The sequence below is a fragment of the Manis javanica genome, chromosome 2 (assembly GCF_040802235.1).
Source record: "Manis javanica isolate MJ-LG chromosome 2, MJ_LKY, whole genome shotgun sequence".
NCBI lineage: Eukaryota > Metazoa > Chordata > Mammalia > Pholidota > Manidae > Manis > Manis javanica.
The window spans coordinates 220,077,869-220,091,231 of NC_133157.1; the positions used below are offsets into that span (position 1 = coordinate 220,077,869).

General features: G+C 46.2%; 1 long non-coding RNA gene across 3 annotated transcripts in view; it reads left to right on the forward strand.

The window, feature by feature from the left end:
* Positions 1–311: 311 nt before the first annotated feature.
* Positions 312–13,363, forward strand: part of LOC118973370 (uncharacterized) — a 72,857-nt gene continuing 59,805 nt past the window's right edge. For 2 of the 3 annotated variants that reach the window (XR_005062675.2, XR_005062677.2), the window contains exons 1-3: positions 312–564; positions 5,397–5,547; positions 7,055–7,199. This is a non-coding gene — a long non-coding RNA (uncharacterized lncRNA). Of the gene's footprint in view, positions 565–3,453; positions 5,548–7,054; positions 7,200–13,363 lie in introns of all 3 variants that reach the window. The other variant, XR_005062676.2, reaches the window with a different exon arrangement.

The following is a 13,363-nucleotide window of genomic DNA, read 5'->3' on the forward strand; positions in this document are numbered from 1 at the left end:
GTGGGGGGGGTGTTTACCCACTCATTATCTGACAAGCCCAGAAGAGTGACTCAGAAACCCAGAGTCCCTGCCTCCCCGCTCTGTCCCCTTCTCCTCTTCATAGACTCCATCCACGCTGGGCTGTTTTTCTCAGATCCCCGGCTGAATGATTACAGCTTTGGTGTAACCTCTCTCAGGAGGCCTTGCTTCTTGACTTGACTGTGAGTTCAAGCTAAAAGTCAAATACTAATGGTGTAATTAAGGGCTTTAACTAACCAGGAGCAGAGTACTTCTGAGGACATTGTTCTGCTCCTATCCGAGAATTAGGTCAGCCTCGCCCCTGTGGTTCTTGTTAATCTTCTGGAATCTCTAACACTCTCTCGGTTTCAAGAAGCCTTCAGAACTCATTCAGTCACTCAGTTGATCCAGTTAGTGTTTTTTAAGGTCTGCAAGCTCCTGTGCACAGCTATGTGCCTGAGAGGGGCAGAAGCATGAAATACATCCTTCCACTTCATGACAGAGAGACCTCGAGCTTCTCTGGGCATGTGGAGACTGCGCCTGCTGCCTGAGGATCTTTCAAAAGAGGTGAGATGAGCAGAGACTGAAAGGGGCCTGGGGGAAGGACAGCCCAGATGCCTGTTAGAATCTGTGTGGTATGTTTGGGAATCTTAAGTCATTGCACGAGGATGGAACATGAAATATGTTTAAAAGACAAGTCATGAGAGTTCAAGGGGCTGGCACAGTGCACGGCTGCGAGTGGTGTGTGAGGACTTGTTCGGTGTGGCAGCCCTAAAGGAAGGTCTCGGAGGCCTGGGGGCTAAAGAGCATGGGTCTCTCCTGATGGTGCAGGGAAGTGAGGTGTACTATGGCGTGGAGGTTAAGGCACAACCTCAGGCACTGCTACAGGGTCTGAATCCTTGTTCTACCGCCATGTGATGGTGGTCTAGTCACTTAACTCTCTGTCTTTATTTCTGCATCCACAAAATGGGAATAATTAAAGCATCTCCTTCATAGGATTGTTGGGAGAATGTAAGAAGTTGGGTTGTATAAAGCAGCTAGCATTGTGCCTTTTGTTAGGCTGGAGGAAGGAAAAACAAGGACATGCAAACAGAACAGAGAGATGCCAGAGGGGGAGAACAGACCAGACCCCAAGGTCCATGCCTTATATGGAAAGGGGGCAGCTCTCCCTGAATTCCATCCTGATGTGCCAACTAAGACCCAGATGTCAGCCTCCTCCCTCTTGGAAGGAAAAAAGTCTCTAGTTGTCTATTATGTCACCTTTAGCCAATCATACCTCTCCACGCCCCCTAGGACAGCTTGCCCACTCCTCCCCCTCCTAACCCCTTACAAGCGCCCCACCTCCCTGACCCGGCGTGACTTCCCCGGCCTGTAGTACCCAGGCCACAGAACCTCACCCGGGGGGATTTAAATAAATTACCTGGCCCTTTGTTGCCTCTCTCTGCCTGCTTATTCCGGCTAGAAGTTATCTTACACCTTTAACCTGGTGTGGCTGTATTATTATTATTATTATTACTCACAGGTTTTTTAGGAGATAAAGTTAGGCAGATGGACTTCTGGACAAATGAATTTTATAACAATGAGGAAGATAGGTTAGAAAAGGGTAGGAAAGGAAGCAGGAAGACCATTAATCAGCAGTTCAAATCATCCAGAGGAGAGAAAATGAAGATCTGAAGTTTGACAGGGATGATAGGGATGGAGGTGAGGAGGGTATCGGCTAATGATGCTCATTAACTGGGTGTCAGGCTACACTATTGCCTTATTAATTGACATGTTGTATTAGTTTGAGTTCTCCAGAGACACAGAATCAAGAGAATCAATGGGAGGAGAGAAAGAAAGAAAGAGAGAGAAGAGACAGAGAGAGACTTCCTATAAGCAGTCGGCAGACATGATGACGGAAGTTTCTGTCTGCTCTCCTGCTGGAACTGACACAGGGAAATATTCATTAACTGACATGTTCTGTATGCTGACTGCTGAGGTGAATTTAAATATTCACTTCTGTCTGTGTACTATGAGAACGACTCTGAGATGTACAGCGCTCTAATTAATCAGTGCTCTGAAGGCAATGTGGAAGAGACATGATTCTCCTCATTGTATAACCATGACCAAATCCCACAAACTCTTTCAGTCTTTTTTTTCCCCAATGTGGGAAGTTAGAAGGCTGGGCCAAATATTATATAAGATCTTTCTTGACTTGTCTATTTTTTAAATCTAGGTCTGAAAAAATACAGCAGGATTTCTGTAGCTGGGTTTTATTTCATCTGTGCAAAGTGTCATTTACCTTCCTCTGCTCTTGGCAGGAGGATTGAAACTAGCAGCGCGAGAGCCAAATGCACCCCCTGGGGATGGGATTTGGCAGGAGCAGCTGTGGCAGTGAGCTAGTGGATCCCTAGCCAGGAAGGAGAAAGATGAGGAGAGACTCAGGACTGTCAGAAATGCAGGGTTGTAGCAAAGGCATCTGTTGGATGCCTCCTCAGTGGCCCCAGGGTTCTGGGTGGACACCCTCTAGGACTTGGAGTTTCTTTCAGAGAATAACAAAGAGAGGGGGATGGGGGCTGGGGGTAGACCTCAACTTGTGAAGGCATAAGGAACAATTATGTTCTAATAGGAAGAGCAGACCTTGGCTGTAAGGTTAGAAGGTGGGGTGAGGAACGCATCTGAATTAGACCTGGTATCATCCTTTAAAGGACCATATGGTCGAGTCCACCAAGGAGTGAATGGAAGTGGGACATTGGGAATCAATGCTGAGGATAGAACAGGATATAGTGTAGACCCCTGTAAACTCTGGGGACCACATTGGAGTGTGTTTTAGTGGCTGTTTAAAAATCTCATTCTCAGTCCTGTGCCTAGTAACAATATCCTGTACTGATCAGACCTGTGTGAAAATTGGTTAGCTGCCACTGAATATGCTTCCATTGTAGGAAGGGAATTTTTACTCCTCTCCCCAAGAGGAGAAAATACGAAATGAACAATTCAAAACTAAGGCAGAAGTAACTTAACTGGTTAGTAAATTTGAGAAAAAAAACAGTATGTCCAATACCATTTTTTCTCTTCCCTCTTTCAAATCTGTCCAGAGAGAGGGTGACTGTTGTATTCATCCATAGATCAAGTTCATCATGTTACCGAGTAGGGTGGCATTTTGGACAGGATGGGCCAGGGCATGCTGTGGTGACAAGTGGCCCTGAGGCTTCTGGGGGCTTCTCCTCTTACAAGTAGTGACACACTTGCCCATCATGAGTCAGCTCTGTCTCTGTTCCACAGACCCTCACTCCTGGCTCCAGGCTTATGGAAAGCCTCTTTCTGGACCATTGGTAGTTGCTCTGGACTGAATTCATAAACTAAAGCTCTAACCCTTAGTGTGATGGTATTTCAGAGATAATTAGGTTTGTATGAGGTCATGAGGGAGGTCATAATGAGGTTAGTGCCTTTCTCTCTCTGTCCTTTCCTGCCACGCAGTGAGAAGGTGGTGTTCTGCAGGCCAGGAAGAGAGTGCTCACCAGAACTCAGCCATGCTGGCACCCTGGTCTAGGACTTCCAGCCTTGAGAACTGTGAGAAAATAAATTTACGTTCGTGCAGCCACCCCATCTTGGTATTTTGTCATGGCAGTCTGCACTGACTTGTACCCTGGTCTGGTGGCAAAGCCCCACTGGCATTCAAACTTCTACTTAGTTTTACTTACCACTTTGACTTATATTTTCATTCATCTAAAAAGTCACATGACCAAGATTGAAATTAAAGGGTCAGGAAAATATAATCCTCCCTCAGGGCCAGAAACACCTCGGACAGTTCACGCCATGCACTGGAGTCGGGAGGCGGTTTGTCAGTGCCGGTGCAGACGAATAGCTGCGCCTGGTTAGCAACCCCAATGTGGCCACACACCTAAGCTGCCTCCTCTGATACAGGTTGATCGGTAATTAAACTGTTATTTTTATCTTAATTTATTTCCTCTGAGCTCACAGGAGGACGAGCACTTTATGTTGATCTCCTCAAATCCAGACATTGTGGTGCAGAGACTGAGCAGAGGACTAGCAGCAAGGAGAGAGCTAGAGGGAAGGAGGAGGAAATCTTTCTTCCCTGTGTTTCGGCTGAGTAGCCAGCGGTCTCACTGGTGCTTTTTTTTTTCCCTAGAGAATCTCTATAAGGTGGGTGTTATTTTCAATTAACAAGGCAAGAAATAGAGGCTCAGGGCCTTTATGTAATCTGCTGAAGGTGCAAAGGCATCCCCACCTGCCTGCAGCTGTCCAAGCCTGCATTAGCCGGGAGGTTAATAAGGACCAAGGAGTGGTAAACTGGTGATCGTATCCTCTTCTCCTGTGTGCTTGATGTCAGCATCTAAGTTAGGTATCTCAAGGAGAAAAGAGTCCTACACGTTTTACTGCTCTATTCACTTATCTAGTCCACATCCATCAATCTATTTATTCATGAATCCACCCACTTATTTACCCAATAATGATTCATTGAGCATCAGCTGTATGCTGGACATGATAGTAAGTTCTTAGATTATGACAAGATACGTGGATCTCTGCTTGCATGGCTTACCCACTCTCAGGGAAGGCCGATGTTGACCAGATATTTGCAAATGTGACGAATCCTGCAAAAGAGTGCAGGTCACAAGAACTAATTCCATCTTGTAAATCAGGGAGAGCTTCTCAGAGGACAAGGTGTTTGAGCTGAAATCTGACCAGTGAGTCCCATCTGACTGGCTGACTTCCCTTCCTGCTCCCCTCAGGCTCCGCATTCCTCTGATAAGTCATACTTAAGGACAAGGATTGGAATGTTCTAGTGAATCTGAAGTCCCTTCTGGCTCTCAGCCACTCTCCACAGGGCTACAAGGAAGCTGTCAAGAGAGGATTTCACAGGTTGAGTGAGGAGTGACTTCCCCTCCAAAGTGTTCAGTGTGCCTCTCAGGGACACTGGGGTGGGGATAGTGTGGAGAAGAGAGCAAGTAGCCAAATTAAAATAGAATTTAATATTATTCCAGAGCTTCAAGTTTCCCTTAAAAGATTCCCTGGGCATTCCCTCCATCCTCTCGGCCACCCTGTGCCAGACCAGCTTCTACTGCGGATCTCCAGCTCCCCATCGCTTCCTCCCAGCTGCCTGCACTCCTCTTTGGCCCTGTTGGGAACCCCTTCAGGAACGCCTGGCGCCCTGTGCCTGCTTCTGTGGAAGCTCCTCTCCATGTGGGCAGAACAGTAATGTCATCTGGGGAGCTCTGAGGAAATGATGGCTCCCAGGTCCCACCTCTAGAGATTCTGACTCAAATAGTGTGGGATGAACCCTGGGGATGATTTACTTTAAAAAGCTGCCCAAGAGAGTCTTAGGTGCTTCCAATGTTTGGATTAACCAGTCTGCTGAAATACTTCTCAACTTGTTTTGCAAAATCCTGCTTATTTAACAGAAGCTCTCAGAGGGAAGGGGTCACATGCCTCCACCTCTTGGATTGAGAGCTGTTGGAACACAGCGGGTGCCTGACTAATATCCACTGAAAGTCGGATGAATGATGAGGACTGACATCTTTCTCTGGTGCCCCCAGTGACGCCACTGTCCAGGTTTGTCGTGCTGAAGGCTTTGAGATCTTTCTTGGGTCCTCCCTCCTCCACCTGATACTTGACCCCGTCTCTTGGCACCACATATAGTTTAACCTACCCAAGGCACAGAGGAACTTGCCAAAATATTAGCACCTAATATTGTTATTGCTATTAAATTAAATTAAAATATTAGTAGTCATTTATTAGTAACACTATTATAGCATGTGCTGTAGATTTTCTTCACCATCAAGCAGCAGGAGCAGAGGTCTGTGAGCTGTCCGCAGGTCATGTAGGCAGCTAAGCGCACTAAAATTGGACCAGATTGTGTGAAACCTGAATATAGTATTTTTTCAACAAACATTCCCAGAAACAATGCTAGATTGGGATCAGGGAAGCTGGGCCTTCCCTCTGGCGCTGCCACTCATTTTCTGGCGTACACTGACATTGACTTGTATGCTTAGGGCCCCATCTAAAGTGGGCATATATATCCCTTGTTCTCCTTATGGTCTAAGGGTTTTTGCAGGGATTAAATAAGGCAACAGAGCAGGTGCTTAGTAAACGTTAGTTTCTTCTTCTATGTTAGGTGTGTACACAGAACATTTTTTGTAAACTCATAAAGAATCAGATGAGATGAATCTGAGGGTCTCTCCCTCATATAATATGCTGGGCTTCTTGAGAAACCAATGTCCTCATGCGGCAGGGGCAGCTGTGCTTTTATGAATAGCTGGAAAGTTGGCCATGGGGGCCACAGAAGGGCAGATGGGATATGGGAGCTATGAATTAACAAAGACATGAATGAGCTATTCAGCAGGGAGGGTGTTAGGCGCTGGAGGTTCTGGGCTCATTTGTTAACTTTGCCCAGAGCCTCCAGTTCCTGTTAGTTTTTGTAGGCAAACCAGAATCCCCAGAGCCTGAATAACAGCAACGGACATTTTCAAGAATGAGACAATCTTTGAGCCATCACAAGGATGACCAGTGTTCTCACGGAACTTAAAAATCATCTAGTCCAAGTGCTCATTCTAAACAAAATAAAGCAAAGCTGTACCTGAATGGTCATGTGACTCAACAAGCTCACACTGTATCTTCACTCTGCTGTTCGTCTCTGATTTACTGAGCACATGCCATATCCCGTCCTATGCAGGTGCCGGGTCCTGTGATAGCAAGATGAGCAAAACACTCTTTGCTCCTCAGGAGCTTCCAGAACCAAATGAATAAGACTCATTATCTGTGCACGTACTTATCGTCAAATGTCTCCTGCCCTGCACAGCATCAATGCCAAGTTATGACATCAAGATGCCAGTGTCATCCATGTCAAGTTATAAGCCACCTCGTTTTCTTCCTTAACAATGTGGGGAGGTCCCGTAGGTGGATGATGTGTGTTGGTCCCCAGGTTTGCTCTCCAATTTGCTTGCTGACCTGGGAAGCTGGCCTGAACAGATTAGGTTCAGTTAACATCAGCCAATGGGAGTCCTAGTATGACATGGGAGGAATGAAAGTAGGAACAGGTGTTTACTCACTCTCTCTGCAGGGGCACACCTCGTCTGGACTGCATCTTGAGAAGGAAGGCCAAGAGAGCCTTTTCTGGAAGACTCTCTTCTTCCAGACCCCTAATCCCTGCAGGCTGAGACCAGTGCCCTGTCCCTGTGGTCTGCCCATGCTCTGCCTTCAGCTCTGTAAGTAGACCTTTTGTTAAACTCTCCTGAAATTCTCCGAATTTGAATGTGTCATCTGTTTTGTGCTGGGATGTTGAATGACACAATGTGGGAAAGGCCTGCTGGGATATTTGAGATGTTGTGCGATGGTGGGAAGGGAAAAAGGAAGGAAAGAAGGACGGGGGTTCTCTGGTTAAGAACACAGCTGAGAGAATAAATTAGGATGTGGGTGGAGAGACTCACTGTTAACACACAGGTATATATGATTAGCAGGATTACCAATGCTATATATTTTTACAGATGAGGGTTTAAGGAAATTATAATCTACACTGTTTTCCAGAGAAAAGAAAAAGAGGAAAAGTTATCCAATTATTTTTATGAGGCTAGTAAAATTTTCATTAAAAAAACAATGGATAATATTTAAAAAAGGATGTTATTGATCTATTTCATAGTTTTAAAAGAGAAATACAGCATGCCAAGTAACATTTATCCCAGGAAGACAAGGATGGTTTAATATCAGGGAACCTGGCAATTAAATTTATACTTGAAAAAGTAAAGTAGAAGCCTTTCAAGATTTGATATTTTCTGCCTCTTAATAATTCCCTGTTGCCTCCTGGAAAAAAATTCCTCAATCTGTCGTCCAATTTACAATTTTAATCTGAAGCAGATTCATCATAGTTTTTAGTCTCTATTCTTTACCATTTTCCCTCCTTCACCCATTTTATCATTCATACTTAATCCTTCTATCTGCTTCTTATCATTATTATTTTAAAATCCCCTTCCTTGTTTCATATAGCTAACATTTTCCCTTTGCTCCTTCCATGCATCAAATTCTGGGACCACTTCTCTTTCAGCCCTAGTTGGTATGTGTCTGCCGGGTTCTGGCTTTGTTTTTGAGGTGTTCCTGGGGCCCTGTTATTTTAGAGCTCATATCCCCTACAGATGTCTGCTGCTCTGGTGATAGGAATCGGGAAACGGTTTGAGGCCAGACCCCAGTCTGTCCTCTCAGTTCTGGTGGAAGGAGCTGGGTGGAGATAATGCCTTGGGTGAAGGGTGTAAGTGCTGTAGACCGACTAGCATGCACCCTTCCTTCCTCCCACCCTCAGCACTCCTGAGGTCAGGGTTTCACTGGCAAATCTGCAGGAGGAAGCAGTTTGGGATGGTTCCAGGTGGGACCCCTTGGCCCTGGGTGCTCGGTTAAGGAGGGGTGGAGGGCTAAATACCAGAGGCTGCACATGCCTCCCCCCCTCCCCCCACTCAGCAGGTCTAGGGGTTACCCTGTGCTTCAGGCCTCTGATCTCTTATCAGAATGGGGGGAATTTCTTTAAAAATTCAATTTTCTGGATTTTAGAAAGGTAAGGTACATGCAGTAGGTATTATGTACCCCTGGTGGGGTCTGAGGCAGCACCTTGTTTAAATATATTAAAATTTTGCCATGAAACGTGAGTATTCAGGTGAAGTTAGATTAGTAAGGCTGTAAATGGTTCATGTAAGGTTTCCGTTAAAATGTGTTCCTTAATCTTTCTGCTTTTAGAGATTTTATGCTTTTAGCCGGAGGATAACGAGTCTCAACTCTGTACCCAGGGAGCTAAAATCCAGAGGCAGCTACTGCAAGCGCTTGTTTCTGCTTTTCCTCACCCCAGGGGAGGAGGGGCTGGTTGATGTCCTGATGTCAGAGATGAAGTCATATTGGTCAGACTAGTGACTTGATTACCAGTTTGATAAATAGCTCTTTTTGATAAAAGTATTCAAACATGTGCCTGACTTTGGAAACACTGCCTTTGATGCTAGGCTTGAAGCCCATCAAGGCCTGCATCCTTGACTCTTAGGGATTCCGCGGGCTGACCCCTAAGGGTCCCACATCCTGCAGTGAGCTCTGGACTCTGTTAGCTGTACATAAACGGTACATTTGCCTGGTGTTTGCCTCCTGGGCCTTTCATGCAGTGAATATTTGTGGTCCCTGGAAGGAAAGGCCTGTATTTTCCTCAGGTTGTCATACAACCTGTTATGTAGATTGTATGGAACATTTGTGCCATCTTTCCTAGCAAATGATTATTTAATGTCTGACTTTGCAACAGAGCTTGGTCTTACACATGCTTTCAATGTAACCTAGTAATAAGACTGTCGGGGGCAGGTGTTAGCTAACCCCATCCATTTCAAACTTTCCTGGGGGTTACCAATATCCAATATCCACTGATAATAAAGAAACTCAGAGTTGTGCCTGGACAGCTTCCTCAGGTGGCTTCCCATGGCAGAGCCAATACTGCTCGTTGGAGCATCCTACCTGCTGGGCAGGCCCCTGGCCAAGGCCAGGCCTGAAGCCATTCTGTGCCATCTTCCTCTCAAGAAGGAGCTGGGAAACTGAGGACCTTGGTGTCCCAGCCTCAGGGCTTCAGAAGAAGGGCCTGAACACAACTGCCCACTAATCCCATGAGATCACCTCTGAGGCCGCATGGCCAGCTCTCAGTGAAGGTTTACCAGACTGGACAAGAAGCGGGGTGGGGTGTAGGAAGAGGACACCCGGGAGAGTTGAGAACATAGCCGTGGCACAGAGCATGAAACACACTCACTCTGTGCCAGGTGTTTGCAGACAGTCCATTCCTGGTGGAGCTCAGGCTGGTGCAGAGATTGACAGACGCAGAGCACGGGGCACGGGAGCCGAGCTGGCCCAGTGTGGGCAGGTCTGAGAGTGGTGTGCACAGCAGGTTCACATCATCAACAAGGCACTGGACTCAAGTGGTCCACAGGAGAGGAGGCAGCCCAGTCCTAGCCCCACAGGGTTTATCTTGGCCTCAGGAGCCACTAGGCCAAGACCCGTGACCCCCAGCCCCTCTTGCTGCTGACTGGAGGCTGTGGCTGCACTTCCAGCTAAGTCTGGAGCTTTGGGAACTGAATTCTTATGATGGGGCCTGTCAGTGCTTCCGGCTGGCTGACTCCATGTCTGCAGAAGGAATTGCAGATTTCTCCAGCTGGTATGCATGCTTTGCTGTGAGCTTAGTTTGGGATAAATCCCTGTCTACACCACATGTGGTAGTGATATCAGGTCTCTCATTTGAAAAGTGAGGAAAATACCTTAGAGTGGAGGTGTGTAGCCCCAGGAGAGGCCTGGCACATAGTAGGTGCTCAGTGATCATTCCTTGTCCTTCCTCCCTCCTTTGACTGTAAGTGTCCAATAAAGACGTGTTGGGCTGAATTAAGTTTGGCATAAATATCTCATCTGCCTGGCAGCCTCCCTTCCTTCCTTCCTGAGAACTGCCTGCTGCCTGGCATGCACTGGCTTCCATCTGGGGTTTAGGTCTGACTGGATAAAAGGCACCGTGGGAAGGAAGCAGCCCACCTGGAGGAAGCTGCAAGGGCATCGTAACTGCAGCCCCACTCGGTGCCCCGGCTGCCCATGGACATGCGAAGGCAGAGAAATCAAACATCTCTACTTTCTGAAAGGTACACAGAGAGAAAGAAAAATAAAGTATGTGCAGCCTATCTATAATAATTTTCAGTTTGAGAGAGGTGGTGACCTGGAGCTGGCTAATATAATGGGAAAATGTGATTGTGCTGAGACTGGAGAAAGCAGAGGCCCAGGGAAGTTGTTTGGGCAAGGAGGGCAGTGCTGCTTCGGGGGCAGAGGTTGCCGTCATGCCCAGGCCCGTCTGAATGAGGGACCGGACTGGGAATGGCCTGCACAAAACGGCAGATCCATGGGGTCTGCGGGCCCAGACTGCCGAGCGTGGGACAGGTGGGGGCCAGCCCAGCATGCAGCCTCGTGGCTAAAGGTCAGACAGACCTGGTTCCAACTCCAGTTCTGACCTTTACTCTCTGGGTGACCTTGAGTCAAGTTTCCTGCCTCTCTGAACCACAATTTCCTCAGCTGGAAAATAGAGACTCTAGTCTACCTTTAGAATTAGTTTAAGGTTAAATGCAATGAGGCAAGTGAAAGAGCTGACTGCCTGGAGCATCGAAAATGCCCAAGGAAGCGTCCCTTTTGAGTTCATTTATCAGGGGAGCTGGACTCTGTATCAAGAAACCAGGAGAGAGTAGGAGTTAGGTGCCAATCAAGTTGAGTCCGGTGTGTCTAAAGAGCCGCTAGTTGCCTGGCAATTAAAGACCAGATGGACTTCCTGGAGAATGCCCATTCCCGAGGGAATGTGATGCTTACTGCTGGACTTCGGAGAAAGGTGAAGCGAGCTTTTTCCAGATAGGGTGTATTTTACATAGCAGGCAAAAGAGAAGAATCTTGGCTTGCTTGACCTGGAGGCTGTATTTCCAGGCTCATCAGAAGCGAAGCTTCAAAATATTCAACAAGGCTCAGGAGCCTGGGTTTTGGGGTCACAAAGGCAGAGGTTTGGGTCTGGCTCCATCCTCCCATCTTTGATTTAATACATGTTTGAGGCTGGCCCAGTTCTTGGTATGGGAGAGCAAAGGGTAGGGGGATATACAGAGATTAATTGGAGCAATCAATACTTTCATGATGGTTACCGTCTATTAGGGGAGAAAGATCTACAAGCAAATGCACGTAAAATGCTGTGCAAGTTCAGAGATGGGGATGTAGGTGCTCATCCCTAATGGGGTGTGCAAGCCCAGCTTACAGTGCTATATCCTGGAGGCTTCCTGAAGGAGACAATACCTGAGGGATGAAGAGGCTTTGGGACTGGGAGTGGGACAATTTAAACAATCAGAGGATTTATCTTCTTGGAGACCCATTTCCCTGAATATGAAATAGAGGCTATGAAAATATCTAGCGGGGTCATTGTGGGCACTGACTTTCAAGGGCTTCCAAAATTCTGTGTTGCTGAACATCAGCAGCTATAAATGTTAACTTAAAAAGACTCTGATAATTTGATAGTACAGTGATATTTTAATATTATATAGACGCATATTTTATAGTTAATGCAGTTAAGTATTTTTCATACAATTATTATCCTTTTGTATTTTGTTTTGTAAATTTCCTGCCCTTGGCACTTAAAAGCTCAAGTTTAAGAATCCCTGAAGTGCCTAGGAGAGTGACACGTAATATGCATAAATGGGACAGAAGAAAGGAAGCATCAGTAGCCATCACTCTAGAAGGTGAGAAGGCTTATCCCCAATGTGCCATGACATATAGAACTGAGTTTCTTTGAAATGTCATGGATTTTCTTAATTGAAAAAGCTTTTGGATTCCTTTCCCCTCTCACTATAAAGACAATCTTTTGACTCTACTACACACTCATCTTTAATGATCTGCTGGGTCTCCAAGTGCACGTCTGCTGGGACCCTGGAGACACAGAGATGGACCACCTCTGCTTTGAAGATCATATTCTGATAAAGAAGACAGACACATGGGCAGGTGTTTTTTAACATAATATCATATCTGCAAAGACAGGGCCGGGCCAGGAGCTGCCAGAGGCGTGCTCGGCACCCACGGGGGGACCTCAGGGAGGTCTGTTTGGATCAGGGGTTGGCTGAGGCTTTCCTTTCAGACTTGCAGGAGTTATTACAGAAATGGATTATTATATGTTTCTCTTTCTTGGATTAACTCTGAATAATTCCTGTTTTCCTGCAAGATTCCTTACTTTCTGATAAGAATGGGAAATAATATAGAATCCTTGGGTCTTATCAATCAGGTTTGGGCACCCACAGCATAACTGGTGACTTAACACAGCATTTTTGTTGATGAGAAAATCCACCTGGTGGACTGCTATTCTGCCTACGGTGGGGGTGGCAGGCTGCCCATAGCGCAGGACTGCGGCGCAGCTCTTAGGACTCAGTCACTGCTGGCTCCCTGCAGTGTGTTAGATAAGATCCCTGCCACCCCCTTCTTGGTTCTCCGCTCATGTATTCCTTCAACAAACATTTACTGAACATCTACCATGTATCAGGCTTTATTCCAGATTATGGGTCAGCAAATCTTTTATGTAAAGGACTAGAAACTAAATATTGTAGGCTTTGCAGATCAAGAGAAAAAAATCAAAGATATTATACCAAAGCCATATATAGCAAGAGAGAAAAACAAATTCTGAAAAATTTTGACTGATGAAACTTAAAAGTAATACTTGAATACATTTAAGAAAAAACAACAACTGGTCTACTAATGAGAAGAAAGCAACTCTTTTCCTGGGAAGGTGTTAAGTTTATATGTCAACTTGAACGGGCTCAGGGATGCCCAGACAGCTGATGAAACATTGCCTCTGAGGGCATCTGTGAGGGTGTTT